At 41.3% G+C, this 19,464-nt stretch overlaps 1 protein-coding gene and 1 long non-coding RNA gene across 6 annotated transcripts in view; one reads left to right on the top strand and one right to left on the bottom strand.

Moving 5' to 3' along the window:
• The window catches only part of LOC148186427 (uncharacterized), a 178,895-nt gene that overhangs the window by 25,130 nt on the left and 134,301 nt on the right, over positions 1 to 19,464 (bottom strand). The gene's annotated exons all lie outside the window — the stretch shown is intronic.
• Positions 6,727 to 19,464, top strand: part of grin2ca (glutamate receptor, ionotropic, N-methyl D-aspartate 2Ca) — an 87,545-nt gene continuing 74,807 nt past the window's right edge. Inside the window, exons 1-2 of one of the 3 annotated variants that reach the window (XM_042505857.2) lie at positions 6,728 to 7,485; positions 7,788 to 8,103. The gene's annotated coding sequence lies outside the window, so the exon portion shown is untranslated. Of the gene's footprint in view, positions 8,104 to 19,464 lie in introns of all 3 variants that reach the window. The other 2 variants (XM_088069450.1, XM_088069451.1) reach the window with 2 other exon arrangements.

The raw sequence follows: 19,464 nt of genomic DNA, 5'->3' as shown, positions 1-19,464 counted from the left end.
ACCATGTCAGCCACTGCAACCACTGCAGCCTACAAGCACACAAGCTAATAAACAACATAAACAGATTGAAGAAGCTAACTACACTCATCCCTCTAAACATCCGCCGATATTGAGGCACAATCTCATCTGTCTGAGCATGATGGAGGCTCAAACATGCATAGATGAATTTCTCCTATGTTTCCTCTAATGCAACAACAGCTATCTTGATACACACTGCTTTTTCCGGGTTCAACTGGTTACCCGCCTTGTCCTAATAAGACAGTGCCAGCACTGTTGACAGTGCAAAGCAAAACCTAGCAAAGGAGCAGTGGTGGTCAGGGCGGAGGTCAGATTTTTTCAATTTTGTGTACAAAAATCAAGATAAACAAAGTAATAACTGATTATTTAGCATTTTTACATACTTTGAAATGTGCCTGGAGGGGGAGTTTCAAGTTAGGATGGAATGCACATGAAAACATATCATATCATTATTGGGTAAAATAACCGAAAGTGAAGCCCTAGATAGAGCTTAAATACGTTATTCAGCTTTTACATTTTTCAACTTTGGCGTTCCCCAGTGGTGTTCATGGAATAAACCAAAAATATACTAGATCTGATTCTACTCAACGAACAAACCATACAAAATCAGAAATATTTCAAAACTGCTATGATCACATAAAAAACTCTACACATGTTGACCTTCTACTGTGGATTTAGGAAAGTCTTTATTTATATTATGGGATGCCTGTTTGCTTGGCTAGGTAGATCGAAAGTCTGCAATTATTTAACATACAGGGTTTTTTAAAAATCTGTGTGACAACATTTTACCCTCCAGTAATTTTCATGAGCCTTAAAATACCAAAAAAGCATCTGAGTGTGCACAGGTTTTGTTACATTATCATTAGCTGTGACTTATGGGAGGATGGGTGAGTTACATTAGCAATAATAATCCATACGTATTGCTGTATCATGTGCCTATCCTCGACTATCACCAGGTGGGGTCGCAGGTAGAAGCTGTTCCTCTTATCTTCTACAACAAGCACAAACCTGAAAACCTTTCCAACACCACCCGACACGTAATTATCTCTTGCTTTACAGTCCCATCTGTTTGCCTTATCGATTACCCATCGATCGAGGAAAGCCAACTCTATAAGCTGTTGATCACAAGTAGGGGATTCATGGACATTTATTATCGCACAGCGATCGATTGGGGTCATGCTGCCCAGCCTCCATCATCAACCACAGAGAAACAAATATGGCCTTGCTGACACATCTCTCAGTGCAGCTCTGACAGCCTCATAAAATCCCACTGATGTCCTCCTGCCTGGGAAAAAGCATTCCTTTTTTTTTTTTTTTCGAGGGATTCAATTTCCACAGAGGAAAAAATTAAGATTAATGGCTTTCTGTGTCCTGCTACAGTTTGCAATTGTCTTTGTGGGGGAGATTGTTTACAGCTTGGCAGTGTAATATATGCAAATGTGACCTGGAAGTGCATAAATGGGTACACACAAAATTATTGTGTGCTTATAGAAAGTCTTGGGTGAAGTCAGGGCCGGCTCTAGCCATTTTGGCGCCCTAGGGAAGGTCCCCCCACCAATAACAATAATGTTATCATTAGCAGCATTCCCAACAGTATCTCAGAGACCACAAACACACTTCAAAGAGATGTGTAGATGGCAGATTAGAAGGCCCTTCTCCAGCAGCTGCTGGGAGCTTCTGCAAAAGTTTCCAGAATGCATCTGGACAGCTATAGAGTGCATTAACCTATTACTGCACAAGCAAAAACATGCAGCAGACAGTGTAGGGCAAACACCTGCTGCAGTGCATCAATTATTTCTTAGTTGTGATAATTCATTAATAAAGTAAAAGAGGATGCACCACAATTAAAGTTACATATGCCCAACAATATGAATAATTATGTGTCCATATTGGTGAGCTAATTTCAGCACAATGTCTAATGTGCTTACTGGGGTAGAAAGAGCAGCACTAAGCAGGCAGCAGCAGCAGCAATGAACTATATAAACTACTGACTTGACATTCAGATGATTCAAAAACATCCCTCAATTCTTAGCAGCTATCATAGCATCATTATCTGTCATTATTAATAGCTTTGTTTGATTTTAACTTAGATTGCTCGTACAAATGAAACATCTTCACACAAAACTGCCTTTTTATGTTGTAAAAGAAGACATACCTCTGTATTTGGATCTCTTTTCCTCCTCCTCTATTCTTAGTTTTATAAATTGCGCACCTGATGGTTTAGACCATTTTTCATGAAAAAAGAAATGTAAACGTAGATAACTTATAACCTGCCTGTTGACATGTGTCAGTCATGCATCAATAACACCCGACTTTCACTTCCAATACGCGGCGCCGTTAGTGCTCACGGTGCAGGCTGGTCAGAGCTAGGTCAAATGATGAGAAACAACAGGGGCGCTGAGTTTATGATTATTTTTTTTATTTTATGTGCTCATTTGTCTTTGTCAAGGGAGAACATGAGCAAAGGGTACAAATGGGTGCAGCAAGTTTTTTTTTTTTTTTTTGAGTGCGACCAGCGGCGCTCCTCCAGCGTGTGGTGCTCAAGGCAATCGCCTATATCACCTATGCCAAGAGCCAGCCCTGGGTGAAGTGTAAAAACAAGAGTACAGGCTGAAAGACTAAAATGTTAAGGGGCTAAGGGAAAGTGCATTAGGACACACAGATAAGAGATTTTTTGAACAATAATTTTTCATGCAAATCAGCAGGTGCATTTCTCCTCTGAACTCCAGCGGGGGCTAATGCCCTGACCCTAACAGAAAAGTGGAGCTAAAATACCTTCAGGCAGCAAGTTTGTGGTGAGTTTGAGAAACAAAGGGATAAGCATGAGTCACCTGCAGAGAGCCTGCAATGATCTATTAAAGTGAAGTCTTTCTTAATGCTGTTCTATGTCCTGAAAAGCAGCGTGACCTTTCAAGAATTTACTATACACATCCAGTAGACTCCAGAAAACCACACTCAGGTTCTGTGCTGAGAGGAGTGCTGGTGAAATCAGCAGTGAGAGGAACATCTGTTGGCTGATGACCAAGGTCAGCAAAGGTCAAACCTGAGGTTGTATTTTAGCATCATCACACTGAAGAATCAACTCTCCAGTGATCTTTGTAGCATTCATGTCAGGTGTCTTTAATATCCTCAGTAAGTTACATTGTCACTAAAACTTTATATCTTAAAGAGGCATATCATATGCATATCGTGAGACAATTGAAAAACTAAAGGTTAACGAGATGCAGGACACAGAAATACCAGGAAACAAGCATCTAAAGGCAGAACAGGCAGAGGAGATCTATACAATGACCACAGTTCGAGATCAGTGTAACCAAATTCAGTACCTGACCAAATATATTCCCTGAGTTATGACATTGTGTAACGGCCAGAGAAGTGTTTTTGCTGAACTTTATGTCTCACTGAAGTTCACAAGAATGAGATAAACTCAACGTCACAGTAAACTTGACCATCTAATTCCCATCAGTTCACCACTGACTCCAAGTGGACGTTTGTGCCAAAATTTCAAGAAATTCCTTCAAGGTGTTCGTGGGATATTGTGTTCACTACACTGAGACAGAGGTAAGGTCACAGTGACCTTGACCTTTGACCACAAATTCTAATCAGTTCACCATTAAGTCCAGGTGGACATTTGTGCCAAAATTTCAAGAAATTCCCTCAAGGTGTTTGTGAGATATGGCATTCATGAGGATGAGGCAAAGGCAAAGTCATATTGACCTTGATCTTTGATCACCAAATTCTTATCAGTTCACCATTGAGTCAAAGTGGATGTTTGTGCCAAACTTTCAAAAAAATCTCTGCAAGGTTTTAGTGAGATATTGCATTCATGAGATTGAAAGGGAGACTATTATAAGATATGTTCACAAGGAGGTAAATCACAGTTACCTTGACCTTTGACCACCAAATTCTAATCAGGTCATCTTTCACCTTAAAGTGGACATTTGTGTCAAAGTTTGAAGAAATTCCCTCAAGGTGTTCTTGAGATGTCATGAAAATGAGAATGAGACGAAAACAAGGTCACAGTGACCTTTGACTGCAAAAATCGTAGCAGTTCATCACTGAGTCCAAGTCCAAGAAATTCCCTCAAGGCTTTTTTAGTGATTTGCATCCATGAGGATGGGACCAAAACATGGCCATGGCTATTGCTGGCACAGAGACATAAAAATCAGATTCCATCCACTGAAAACCAACATGTGTTTCATTTGAATAAATCTGAATGACACCTGTGCAGCCTAATCCTCAACTATGTTGCAGAATGGACATTGTTTTGTTCACTTTGCTGCCTCAGTTGAGTGATAAGCTAACAAGATACTTGAAACTTGTTGTTGATTATCCACAATTGTTTTTCCAGGGTGTCAAATCCAGAAGTGCTTCCTAACCCTAACCCTCTCAGATGGTTTGGAGTCCGGACTATCTGTTAGAATCATCGTTCTCTCAGTTTCCCCACAACAGAGAGAATAATGATTCCCTAGTTAAAATTGCAGTTCCTCTAATGGCCACTTGAGGCTGGCTCCAAGGCAAGTCCATTCCCAATAGACCCCGCTGTTAAAATGCCCAACTTGACAGCAAAAATAAACATGTTTTCAGCCTAGTACAGAAAATTGTTTTGGTCTCTATAGCTAATTTTCATAGTTCAGAACCACTGTTTACATTTTACTGGGGCTTAAAGTTATGTATAATTAAGGGCATGGCTGGTTTAAGTAAGGGGTTGTCTGCGGATAGTGTCCTTGCGCTTTCAGTCAGATCCACCCCTCACTCCTTCAGAGCTCCACCCTCTGTTCCAAATTTAGTCACTTCTGGTGCCAAAAATCCAAGATAGAGATGGCCAAAATGCCAAGGCTGAGGCTTCAAAATGTCAAACAAACCAATGGGTGACATCATGGTGGATACATTCATAGAATGTAGAATGGAAGGGGTAAAGTGAATATTGGACTACAAGAAATCTTTTTTTCTTTTCTTTTATTTCATATATTTTTTCATATATATATTTTAAAAGCCCAATTTCACTGCAGTCAAGCCACGCTTTATCACATATTGAACAAGCAGCAATTCATAAAATCTGAAGACTCACTTTGATTCATTAAACAAAATGTTGTATAATAAGTCTAAATAATACTGCTAAACAAATACTATTTAGGCATTTCGACAGTCTTACCAAGTACAAATTAGTCATCGAAACTTCTGCATTTAACTCAGAAGTGGTTTTCTGTCAATAACTGGATATTTGGAAAGTTATTCTACACCCACCCAGAGAACTTTTTTTTTCAAATTTCCTTTGTGATCAATTTTCCCATTCTTAAATATCTTCTAATTAACAACAAATTGAAGCTGGACCACTTTCAGGTATTTGGTTCAGGTCCAGCAATTATGAATCAGGCAGTTTATTGACTCTTAGTGAAACGGAATGAATCATTATGCTCCAGACAGAGAATCAGTTGTTTTCATCTTTTCATTATTTTTGATTAAAGGCCTAATTTAAGTAATAGATTACAAATGAGGGCAAAAAGTGTGCCCACCACCTGCAGGGGAATAAATCATACCAATGCTGTATTTTCAAGCCAGACTCATACCTGTTAAGCTGATACTGATATCTGAAAATTAAACTTTTTAGTACTCTCTGGTGGACAAATTATGTAATGACAACAATGTATCTAAATGACCTGAAACATATCTTTGTCATTTCTGTATTACAATTTCTTTTAGCTCTTTTACCAACATTCAAACTCAAAGGTGTATTAGAAGTATATTATGGCCAAATATAAAAAAATATAAAAAGCTTTTTATGCAAAAGCATAAAAAGCACCAAAAAGATCTAAAAAAAAGTTGTTGCGTGTCTTACTGCTCATCTAATATCAGTGCAAACAGGAAGGTTAGGAGCACCGGTTGCTGACATTAGCCTAAACAGCGCTGCTAGTGGCCTATAAATAAAGTCTTTTTTATTTGATCACTTGTGTTTTACCAGTTGATGGAGTGAAACTGAAGCTATTTGAAAACATCCAGCCAACAGCAAAAGACAACATATTTGCAATATTCGGCAGAAATTTCAAAAACTACCCCTTTGTAACTCTTTTCCGAAGGCCAAAGGTGGTACTCAAAAATGAGGAGTAAAGATAAAGAGGAAGAGTGATGCCATGTTTTTGGAATGACATGTTAGAGTGTCCACATACTTGTGGCTATGTTGTCTATGCATTGACTGGGACAAACTTGTCTGTGCTCTCTGGTGGGCAAAGTATGATACGGCAACATGGTTTCTATACCACCTCAGACAGATCTTGAGCATTTATGTGCTAAAATATCTTGTTACAGGTCAGCCAAAATGTTTACCGATACTGATATAGCTCTGATAAGCTTCAATCAGCCAGTCAGTCAGGCTCTAGTATATGTTTGCATATGGTAATATACACAAACAGTACAGTGTATAAATACTGTTTATGCAAACACAGATATTCATGCATGCCGTATGTATACAGACACACACAACTCACACTTCAAGAGACAAAACACAAAGATTGGAGGGAAAAGGCGAGCACTGACTCTGTTTGTCCCAGAGAACGTTTCAAGGACAAACCTGTTGATGTGAGCTGCGGCAAGACAGACAAGACACGGAGCGGAACCAGAGATGCCAAAAAATAAAAAAGAAGGAGTTGACAAATGAATGGGTCCCAGGGAAGAGTGAGGAGAGATGATGCATTATACTGCGATGGCTGAAAAAGAGGCTGTAGTATGTTGAGAGTTGTAAGGCGGCCGGCGCTCCAACAGCAGAGGGAGGGAAATAGACGGGTAGGGGTGGAGGGAGGGAAACAGAGAGGAGGGAGGGAGAATGAGAGGATAAATCCTTACTACATAATGATTAGAGCTCACAAGCCCTTCCTGTGACACGGAGTGTAGGAGTCAGGATTACAGCCGGCCAGTGAAGCCAGAGTGACAGCTCTGCTGATGGAGGAAGGAGGGGGCACAGGTAGGGAAAAGACAAACAGGACAACAAGTGCGGTTAACTGAAGACCAAACAAACAAGGTGTGTTTCAACGGGAGGCAGGAGGCAGATCCAGGCATTTTCAAAGATATTTCCAAACTCCAGCGGCTGCATCTGTCCCCCTGCCCCGGCCATCTGTCGCCGGCCGCCAACCACCTCCTCCCCAGCAGCTGGATCATTTCTTCAAGTCTTATTTGATGGAGAAGCCACAAGAGCGCCGTTCGCACCAGAGGAGGGCAAAGAGGGGGGACTGGGAAATGAAGACAAGGGTCACCCTGCGCAATCTGTGATAGATGGGACTCACAGTGTGGACAGCCAAACATGGAGTACTTCTGTGTGTGTATGAACTGGGCATTGACGGACAAGACTGAAGAGTTGAATGTTGAGGATTTGTTTTGCGCCAATATATAATATGGTGTAAGTTTCTGGCAGCTTTTGGAGCGTTTCTGAAGTCGTATTCTCCAGCCAAGAGAGGAATTATCTTTTCCCCAGAGGTGAGCAGCTGCGGAAGACCTTAAAAAGGTTTTACACACAAATATGCACACTGACAGGTTTCTCCTCAAAGCACTCTGGGACATCTCACCTGCAAAACTTAGGTAGCTGTCTCAACTTTTAATTCTAACCTGGAGCCAGCAGCTCAAGTGCAACTGTGGACAGCAACGATTTGTTAATTTTGTTTCTCTTTTTCCTCCTCCGCCGGCACCTGCTCACTTCAATCTCCCTTCACCACTGTCCATCCTCCTCCTGCTCCTCCTCCTCTTCTTCTTCTCCTTCTTCCCTCCCCCCTTTTCACCAGCGAGTGATAATGTGACCTTCTGCCAAAGTGCTGGAAACCATGCCACCGTCGCAGCGGGCTCCTCTGTTGCTGCCACTGAAATAGACTCAAACAAGTGCAGGGAGAGGAAGAGGAAGGGAGGAGGGAGAGAGGACGAAGGAGGGAGAGGAAGAGAAGAAGAGGGCCAAAGGGGAGAGAAAGAAGGGAGAGAAAGGAGAGGAGAGGAGGGGGTGAAAAGAAGACCAAAAAAAAAAAAAAAACAGAAACAGGACAGCTGAAGCCGCAGACACGGGATGAGTGGTGACGAGCCAGGGCTGGATGTGGATTGCCAACACAGGTAACGGATCACCTTCATCTCACACTTAGAGCCACACTTAGATGTGTCATCACTTCACTGATCACATTCATCTGTCTGCTTAAGGGTAAAATCTTCCCTCAAATGCTGTTTTTTACTTTAAAACTGAGTGTTGGGGATGCTTTCTGCTTCTTTCTGTTGTGTTTGGAGGTGTGTTGTAGTTTTTTAAGTAGCATCCCTCCATTTCTATGTCTCCTCCTACTCCTCCTCCCTTCTAACTGTCAATAGTGGAATTGTCAGAGCACAGAGGATCAGATCAAAAGCAGGACTCGACAGGATCCTTGTCAGGGGATGAGGCAGTACGCTGTGTTTTGTGCCTGTTGTAGGTGTGTGTGGTGGCTGTAACTGTTGCTTTAACTCAGCGAGCTGCCGGGAGGATTAAGCAGAGCGGATCGATGCGTCATTGTAAACAGTTAGAGCAGCTGAGAGGGGCTTTGATACCTGCCCGCCGGACCCAGGATGCCGCCGCTGCTGTATGGGAAATTGAACTGCCAGTGAAGAGTGACTTTTCAGGATGCGAGAGAATGAGAGGTTCCTGTAATTACTGAAGGATCTGTTCTGGCATTTTGGCTCTATGAATACAGAACAGGTTCTTTTTTTTTTTTTGAGGCATGAGAATGAGACCTGAATTGGTAAACTGACAGCTTACTTCAGTTATATCCATTTTAGGAAAGCAGAAAGTGACTGACATGTAGAGCAGAAGAGACATGCACAAGCAAACAGCCTCCACTGATGGCTTTGTAAAGGTGTGAGACCTTTTGAGTTAACCCAGAGAAACAATCAAGGCGAGGCAATAAATAAAAAAAAAGACAACTGAAAACAAGCGCAGCAGAGCAGAACAAGGACAAAGCCACATTTCACACAAACACTGGCACAAGATTGTAGGTAAATCATCAGCTACAAAGTGTAATAACCTGTAGAAGCAGCTGCTTATCAGCAGCGTGTGTCCTCATTACAAAGTGTCAAGGTGCCGTCTGCAGCAGGAGCTGAACACACAGGGAGGAATTCATCCCGAACAACTGATCAGATCGTCCATAACTGACTGCCCCTTTATCTCAGAGTGCCAGTTAGATTATTCTGTCATGGACCGCAAAACGCCTATCCAACTGAAACATATTGGATGCAGACATGAAAATGAGAGGTCAGAGGAAGGCACAGGTTTGTTTATTCAATTAGTTCAATTCAGAGGTGATGCAGTGAGACAAGGAATCCACTGGGACGTCCTGTAGCTCCGATAGGAGTTTAGCTTTTCAAAAACTGAGCCAGTCTCTTTCCAACCACTTTGGCCTGCATCCACTGTTTAACTTAAAGGCTCAGGTTACCCTGATTACAGGATAAACATTTATTCTTACTTTCCTCTGTAGTGGTGTCTAGTCATGCAGCCAGAGGAGGAAAGGCACATTATATCTATGCAGCATACAGCTGTGGGAAAGATTTAAAATGATCATTAATAAGGGAGAGTTAATGACAGATGTCTGACTTTAGAAAAAAGATTGGATCATTGCTGAGAAGGTTAAGATGTCTATGCCTCAATTTAAAAGTTCAGTTCACCTAAATTACACACACAAAACATATTTCACTTGCCTTTGGAACATGGGATGGGGGCCCCAAGGAGTTACAAGATTAATCTGAGGGGTTACAAGATCATTAGGTTGGTTTCCATTACAGATTTGTGCCAAACTTAAATTTGGAAATGTCGATAAAACACAGTTGCGAGATGTCTGCATTTCCAATGATGTTATGGGACTTCTCTTGCGATGTCATGCAACTTCTCTTGCAATGACATTCCAAGAAGCATGGCGATGAATGTTAAAAACATTAGCAGGTTTATTCTATTGCAGCCATTGCACTGTCCATCATTACTTTCAATTGAAGCGCAAAGTAGGCGTGTTATGTGAGTGACGATGGAAAGGCACCCTATACATGGGAGCGGCCACGTATGAGGGATTTCTGGGAGGTGACAGTCCAAGATTTCACAGAGGAACTGTGAATTCAAAAATTCCAGATGTTCTTGTTGCCTCTTGTTGAAGAGTTATGCTAACCCAGTTCCTACTGACAAGGGTATAGCCAAAGCATCATGTGACCGTTAAAAGCAAAAGAAGTGTTCCCATTGCAGTCTCATGAAATATGCCTTTTTTGAATCGCCTGAAATATCACCACAGGCAAACTTAAAGACTTTTTGTGTGATACATTGGAGGTTTTTGCAAAAACGTGTTACCAAATAAAAATAAAATAATAAAATAAATAATTTTTGGGAGAGTTTTGAATCTCAATGGGACTGTTCCTGGTTAAATAAAGGTTTGTGACTGTCTAAGACAGAGCTCCGGTCCCACAGCAGCAGTCTCATCTTAAACACAGAGGGAGAGGGGTTGAGCGAATCAATACTCTGTGTGCATCTCTACAATAAAATGGAATGGTACCTGGAATGGTACAGTACTGTTAATTGGACAAAATTGCAAGGTCGCACAGCATTCAGGGGGAATGCTATCGTAACCCTGTGAAATCCTGAAGGGACTGACATGTCTAACAGATGTGAGATGTTTTCTTCTTAGACTCATTAATTTGAATACAGACAGAAGAGCTCAAATTCTTTCTTGATTAAAAATAAAAAGCAAAAATTGGACTAAAATTTGGAAAACAAGTAAAGTAAGTGATTTTTTAAATAATCTCCTATCCTGTTAAGTAACTCAAGACCCTTAAGAATTTTATTTTGACACCTCAGTAAAGGCTCATCACCACCACAATGGGAACCACTATTCCAGTGCAGCAATCCATTTGAATAATGTTGACTGCATTTCATCTGTGATACTCACAGCATTGAGGAAAAAACAAGGGGAAAATAAGAAAAGGTATTTTTTATAATTTGGGAGAAGTGAGGCTTTAAAGCCTTTAGGAAGATTTTTTTTTTATTTCAGTGGTCTGGATGTAAAACAAAACACCAGCCATTAGTGTTATTAAATATCCCTTTTGGGTTATAATTTTTGGCAAATCCCGGCATCCCACAGGTGGAGGTTTAACTTTGTCCAGATGAAATGTGATTTTCCTCTACTGGCTTCACCTGAGCATGAATGGGAGATGGTGTGAACACTGTGGCAGCAGTTAGGCAGGTGAAAAATGGCTGTTCATTATGTTATACCAACCACATCCTAGTTTCAGTAATTGGATGTATTGTATGTATGCGAGTGTAATTTGTACATGCACGTGTGTGTGAGTGTGTTTGTGTGTGTGTCTGTGTGTGACAAGGCAACATGTGACAGAGGAACCGATGCAAGGATTTTCAGCCCATCCCACAAGATGTTGCAGTCTCTCTCTCTCTCTCTTTTATACACACACACACACACACACACACACACACACACACACACACACACAATTAATCACAGAGGACCAACAGCCATGATGGAGGAGTTGGCTCCTGGACGTCAGGCTGAGGGAGGAGTATGATCAATAACACAAGTGATACATTAGTGATGAAGCAGATTTATTTTGTTTTAGACTGATGCTCTACTTATCCCGCTGCCAGCCCCCAAAGCCATTACACACAAACACACCTTTGTACTGAGATACAGACTGTACATGTGAGGATCCTCACTAATGTCACATCAAATGTCCTCACTGTGAAAACTGAATTTCAGATTGCTCCTAACAAAGGTAGATGTACAAGGACTTACACTTAGAGTTTCATGACTATCAATATCTTCTTCTTCCAAAGTTTTCCAACAAATTTTCCAATTTTCCAAATAAAAGTGTTATCCTGTTCCTGTGCTGGTTACGCAATGGTTGATGCAATGTCTTTGTGCCGTAAATCAAGCCTTTATTTTTCCAGGAGATCATACCCCATGGCAGAATTGCATAGTAAAAGCAAGGTTTATAGGGTACCTATTTAAATTCTGGTGGTGTCATTGTTCTGTAGCCATTACATTGCACAATCAACATTTAATATATAATGAGTAATTAAAGCCAAAAACTTGTCTATTTCCACTTTTACACATGTATCACTTTTGTTTGTCATGTAGGATTAAATGACCTGTGAATAGATTCTAGACAGCCCTGAGCAGCAGTGATAAGTTGTAACATTATATCTACAGCACAGGCGGAATGAAGGAGGCATTTCTGATTTTTATTACATGCAGAAACTTAAAACACACAGGGTCCTGTCATACACCCGTTGAAAAGCAATGCACAGCACAGCGCAACTGATAATGTCAGTTTCAGAGTAACACATTTGTAATTTCCATTGTCAGGGCCCATGTTTTTTACATTGCAAATGTAATTGCACCCATCTGTGCCCCCATGGGTGTAGAGGTTTTAAAATGAGGTGTAGTCAAACTTACTATTGATGTATTGCTATTTTGAGGCAGCAGAAAGTCATTGTGCCAAACACGGTTTGAAGACAGAATGGTGCAGTTTTTTCCTGCTATTTAAAGTGTGCAATTCTGATTATAAAATTGACTACAAAGGCAGGTTTGCATATGCCCTGCTTGTTAGACACACAGAAATGTGTGGATGTGTTGCAGGCGGGTGAAAATATACATCATGACAAATGAGGAAAATATTGATTGCATTCTCTAAAATGTGAACATAGCACAGAGCAGAGCAGAGCAGATGCTGAAGAGCTGCTGTCCGACTCCCTTTTTAGATGGAAGTTGTGTATGTTTACACACAAGAAGCTGCATAACTCTATTGATTAATTCAGAAGCTAAAAGTTTACTTCTGTTTCCATTGTCAAGCTTATGATTACAGGTTTTAGTTTTGCTGCTTAAATGTCACAAAATATTTGCTGCAGTGACATTACTGCCTTTACTGTATTACTCTTAGAAGAAAACCTCACCTCTCTGATTTGCCAAATCGACCATGTGAATAGCAATGCAGCAGATCCAGGTGCACCTGGCTTTTAAATGGAATGGAATGATACACTGATTGGCTGAATTCAAAATACACCTATGATTAATTAAGATTCTGCAGAGACTAAATACAACTCCTGTGCCCTTTCCAACTTACTTTGCACCCACATTAAGTGCCGTTTATCTAGTAAAGTGGAGTTGGACTCCCCCTAAATGCACTTGCGTCATGCACGACTCTGTTCATCCAAAACACACTTTTCTTTGTCCATGAGACAAAAATACTCTGTTAGTTTTGAGTGCAGCTCTTTAGTCTTCATAAAATTAACGTGATACAAGGAAAAAACATCAGCCACTGCCTGTCAGTGAAAGCCGATGGCCGTCAACTAGGTGATTATCAGCCAATACTGATCTGCGGTTGATAAATCAGTGCATCCCAACAAGTAAAGAGCACCACCAGGAAAAAAAACATCTCATCCAAAAAGGTGCCAAAACCAAAAGAAAAGAAGACTGTCATTGAAGGGTTAAGCTCCTAAAGCAGCATCCTATAAAATTATTTTCTTTTAAGGAAAAAGACGACCTGCTGCAATGCTGCATGTAAAGCTGTGGAATCTTAGCATGTGCTTACAGCCTGCCGCCAGACTCAAATGACCTCTGGGTTTGAATCTCAGGGTTAGCGGCTGCTTTGTCAGCTGTCCAGCTCTTCCACAAACACTTAAAGCCGATCTGCTTAATCAATTGTTAAAAGACCAGACTTCACGCCATCTTCACTATCTCTGCAGACAGGGAGGAGAGGGGGAGGAGGCTGACAGGACACAGGAAAGACAAAAAGGAAGAAAACGAGGGCTGGAGGGGGGGAAAGTGGCAGGTGGGCATCCTGCATAGACAACCGTTTGATGGATTTTGCACTGATTGACAGCCAGTCATAAGCATCCAGGGCAGTAAAAACATTTACTGCAGGGGGCGGGACCAAGGTTGCAGGATATCAGCGCAATTTATCCAAGGTCATGAGCAAGGAGTTGTAAATTTTGTTCAGAATCAGGCAATACTGCATCCCCATGTGATCACTCTCCCGCCAATTTATAGAGCGACGACAGACCACTTTTACATGTTCAAGCACAGATCTGTGTTGCGATACTGCAGGTGCACAAGTCCTCAGGGTGCTCTCGTACTGTGCCGGCTATCTGATGAGATCTTAAACTCGGGGCAGAAGAAGTCTGGCAGGCAGTGTTGCTCTCCCTCCCCAAGTTTATGGCTGCGCTCACGGGCAAAACAGAGACTCTGGGCCCATTTATATTCATGGCGCAGTGCCGCTTGCACCTCGTCTAACGTCCTGTCCCTGTTGAGAAGGAAAACTGACACGCCGTGGGCTGGGGGGCGGGGGTATCTCCTCTCTTTCCTTGTCATTCTTCTGCCTCTTGTGGATACTGACACCAACCTGAGTGTTTATGCATGTGTGGTGCGGGTGGCTGCATATGCAATTTGTAATATGGGAAATTGATTAGCCTAATTGCTCTCCGTTCAAAGCTGCATGTGTGCCGCTTAATTTTTCACAATTAGCCCTGAGCGGTGACACGGTGGGGAGCGTCGCAATGAAGGATGATGACAACGATAACCTTAGAAATGAAGCCTGCAAAGTGAGGGTGGGAGGGTGGTTGAGGTGGAGAGAGACAGCTCTCAGCGTCCAAACAGAAAGAGCGGTTTGACTTTGCGTGATGAATCTAAAGAAATCAGGCTGGATACTCTGCACGACTGTCTAACTAAAAGTGACACAGGGCGTTCTGGTGGCTCTGTTGGCAGAGGCAGCTTGTGACGTACTTAAGGTTTATTCTGGCTTTTCTTTGTCACATGTGTCCTCCTTCCCTTTCCTGTCCCTCTTGTCACTCTCTGTCGACACCTAACAAATCCAGCCAAAATGCTCAACAGACCCAGAAAGATGCTCTAAATACAGGCACAACTTTTGGCACTAGATTGGTTCTGGGAGTTGCATAAGCTTGCTTTCCAAAAGATGAGGAATTGTTTGCACTTTCCTTCAGACTGTTTATTGCAGCAAAAAAAAATCAATACATCATCTCCAGACAAAACTATAAAAGCCAGAGTTGTTTATGACATGCTGATAGCTTTCCATAGAGCAGTTTACATGTTTTACTGCAATTATTGGGACTGGGTCTGTCTGTCACTACCACCACCCCCAATCAGTCATTATGACAGCAATACAAGCAAAAATTCCATGTTAAATGATATAAAAGCTTTCCTTTGACTGTTTTTTTCTTTGATTATTTTATGATTATCATTACAAGATTTTTTCATTAGAGATGAACCTATGCTCATTACTATAACATGTTTACATGCATTATTGTTCCAAAACACTATTTTCCTTATACTGTCTGTGCTGGAACATCTGTTTTCACTCTGTCAGAAACACTTAGTTTTAGTGCCTGTCTCTTTAAGGCCCCCTTCCAGTCTGCTCTGATTGGTCAGCGTTCACGGGTGTCACAGGTCTTCCATATTTGCGCTCTCCTTGCAGGAATAACTGTAAAAAATTATAGCACCACTTTCTACCACTTTCTATTGTCACAAGCTGACATGTTCCAGCAGGAAAAACTGGAGAAAAATGTACAAAATCGGCAACAAAGCATGCAGCTGCATGTAGCAGTGTATTCTACACTTGCAGTAGCCTGCCCAGAGCAGATGACCATTTACAGAAGTTTATCACAATTACACGTCAGCTTGTAGCCAAAGAATAAAAGCATTGAAAATGAGGTATGATCACCAATTCAGCATTTATGTGGTGAAGAAAAGTGGAGCAGCTACAGCAGCTAAAAGGCCAGATACTTTTTAAATCTTAAACGAGAGTAATACATGATAGGTGCAGATCTGCTTTAATGTTCTTCTGCCTCAAGGGGCCAAAGATTGAATAATGCAGCTTTGAAGAAGTGAGGAAACTTTACTCTGTAATAATAGTTGTTAAAGATAAAATATATCACTTTTTGTGAGTTGTTCAAATGTATTTTTTCCAATGTTTTCACAGTCAAGTCATGTTAAGGTTACATCAAAACAAAAACTGACTGCATTATTCAATACAAAAAAGAGTAAGCATGTGGTTTTGTGTGAACTGGCCTTTAAATCGATTGTAGTCAGGTTTATTTAATACATGCTAAACACATAAGCAAGAGGAACAGAGGGAGAAATCATTGTCAGTGCAATTTATAGCACAACACCATGCACACAATCACACTGGATAGATTAAAAACAAAGTGGTATGCTCATATGTGGATTAGAGCATGTGTACATGTGTGTGTATGTCAGAGATCAGCTGGATGTGTGGGCAGCCACCGAGTCAACTGGGAGGGCAGGCTGATGACAGCTGGACCGGTGGCGGGGGTGGAGGAGGGCGCTCTGGCTCTGCACGGGCAGCCGCGGTTTCAGCTTAACCAGGGTCTTACACTGATCCCTGCTCCACATACGGACACACACGAGGCTGAGCGTAGGCGCTGCCAAAAGTCTGACAGAGGACTCTTCCGCCACTCTGCGGGTCACCTGCCGCTGCGGGTTTAAAGCCAGGTCAGCCAGCAGGGTCAAAGTAGGAATGTTAATATCAGAGCTCCATGTCGAGGCCTTTAAAGCTTCAGGTAAACATCAAGCCATGTGTTATGGCAAAATGGATTACATTTGCAACGCCATTGTAATCTGCAGCCTCTCAAACATTATTACCCTCCAAACACTTGCACATGCAATCTGTTCAATCTCTACACGCCGTGCTGACAAAGCCGTCTGATGGAGTGTTGCACCAAATGCTATAAACGTGATAAAGCAAAGAGGAGAGATATATATCAAACATCTGTCCAATGACATTGAAGAACATCGACCCGTGTCCTTGGATGAAGAAAGCCTGTTTGGCATTTTGACGTAAATGATGATGTTGTTTGAGCTGTGTTGATTCATACATCGCTTAAACTATTTAGATGTGCTTTGATTGTTTTTACATAAAGCTACACAAAAGGCCGTGTGACAAGATCATAGTTACACATGCTGGTGAGGGGGCTTTGCTTCAGTGCTAGATGGGATTTGAAAGACAGAACTGTAATAAAGCACAACGACATAGCTTTCCATCTGCTGTGGCATTTAAAACCTGCTGATCACGGCCCCTCTGATACTACACTGTCAGAAAATCCAACTGCTCAGTTCAGCTCCACTTCTCTCCTGAATATTTAAATCCTTTAATGCACACAGACACCAGCCACAGCCTGAATACCCTTCAACTCATTCCTGCTGCAGTATGTGAAAATTTACAAGACATTTTAGGACCCCCTCACTTATCCCCCTCCATCCTACCCAACCCTTATTCAGAGAGCAGTAAAGATCAGATCAGATTTATTAGGATTTTGCTAGCCCACGTTTTCATCCCATGGCAGATCAATCACTTGTCGAGTATAGTTAATGTAGGCGTGCATGTCTTAAATATGTCTGCACTGCCACGGGAACAAGTGAAGGCAGGGGGTCTGTGACAGATCTAATATCACTGAGTGAATCCGTCAGATGTGCCTGTGTGTCAGGGGTCAACAGAAGCAGATAAATCTCATGTGGTTTGGACTGAAAAGCCTCCATTGTGGTTTCACTCGGGGCCCGCTGCTGTAAGAAACGCTGCTGGACACTAGCTCGGTTTTATATTTTTTTATTTGACAGGGAAAGGCGGCCATTTATCACATGGCTATGATACAAAAACTATATATTAAAAGAATGGAGCAGTAAATCAACAGACAGGTTTAGAGATGGCTCGGGGGGAACACGCTCAGACTTACTGCAAGAATTAGATATCCTAAAACCTGACCTTGAGAAAATGGAGAAACCAGAGATTTTGTACAAATGAGTACAACAAATAGACACAAGTGTCTGACATGATTTAAGCTGGTGTGTCACTAAGCAGGTTACCATTAACCCTTAAATTGCGCAATTTGAAATTGCGATATATAAAAATACACCCAATGGAAACACGTCAGTTTAAAAAAAAATCCCATTTATCGCAAAAACGCTTTTATGCTGGCATGAGGTGGTCTTTCAGGCAATTCGAAAAAGCCATATTTCACAAAACTGCAATGGAAAAACTTTTTTTTCACTTTAACAGGTCACATGATGCTATGGCTATGTGCTTGTCAGTAGGAAGGGGCTCCCCAGGGCATGATGCAGCAGGAGCTACAAGAGTTATTGCATTGCATAAAAGTTGAGCGGATCTTCTGTCAGGTTTGAAACCACAATTCCTCTTTGAAATCGTGGACTATCACCCCCCCAGAAATCCCTCATACGTGCCCGCGCCCATGTATAAGGGGCTTGCCTTTCCATTGTCACTCTAATAACATGCCCATATGGCCTTCGATTGAAAATAATAACAGCTACTGCGGTGGCTGCATTAGAAATAAACCTGCTGACGTTTTGAACATTCATGGCCATGCTTACTGAAATGTTATCGCGAGAAAAATCCTAAAACATCACTCAATGAAAATGCAGTAATTTTGCAATTGTATTTTATAGACATTTTGAAAATATCGCGTTTTGCACAAATATTTAATGTAAACCAGACACTAGCAGTGGCCATGGTTTCTCAAAAATTGAGCTGCAGGCTGTACTGTCACCTTTGAAGTGTTTTTTTTTTCTTTGAAGGCTTGCAAGTATGTGTGGTGGAGAGGAAAAGAAACACCAGGGTTATCGCCAAAGGTTAAAAAGATTATTAGTGGATAGCCCCTTGAAGTGAAACATCTTGTTTTCAAAAGGGGTCCAAACTTAGTTTGTATTTTGAAGGTTAAAATCAAAATCTCAATCAAAGTGGATTAGAATAAAGATCAAAATCGTGACACCCTCATGTAATATTATTAGTCAGATGATTTAGTTGTATTTCACAAAGGCTTAAAAGTTGATTTAGGTATTTAATTAAATATCAGACCACTATTCATAAATCCATCCATCTGTTACTTGCATGTCTATTTGAAAGGGTTTTAGAATATTGCCAGCACAAGATTATGTTTTCATCTTTACATAAAAGGGTTTAAAATATGACCAGGTTTGTCTGTTTGTTCTTGTGTTCCCTGACGTGTACACCAGCCTACCTTAGCAAATACATAAATTCACACTTCTACAAACAGTTGTCTTTGGCATTTACCTGCTTTATCGTTTTCTTTATATTTTTCCTTTCATTGTTCCTTTAAGGACAAGTGCTAATTTACAGCTTGCCACATTACAGAGACATCACATAGCTGTTAACAGTTTGACTGGCCTGTGATTTAAGTGAAGCGGTACGACACATTAAAAGCAAATAAGCTTTTCCCAACTGTCTCAGACTGTGACAGAAATAAACAGCAATTGTGAGGTTCAGGGATTGTAAGCACATACAGAGGACTGCAATTTTTGGGCATTAATATTTGATTAGATATTTGCAAACTTAATGGCATGAATGCAGGAGTTGTTTGTGCACTCTGCTGTCCCGTAGAGGTTTGCTAAATTCGGCTTT

Source organism: Plectropomus leopardus, chromosome 18 (genome assembly GCF_026936395.1).
Source record: "Plectropomus leopardus strain MGB_pleo_1.0 chromosome 18, ASM2693639v1, whole genome shotgun sequence".
Taxonomy (NCBI): Eukaryota; Metazoa; Chordata; class Actinopteri; order Perciformes; family Serranidae; genus Plectropomus; species Plectropomus leopardus.
The sequence above is the reverse complement of the archived record's forward strand: the minus strand, read 5'-3'. Positions and strand labels throughout refer to the sequence as shown.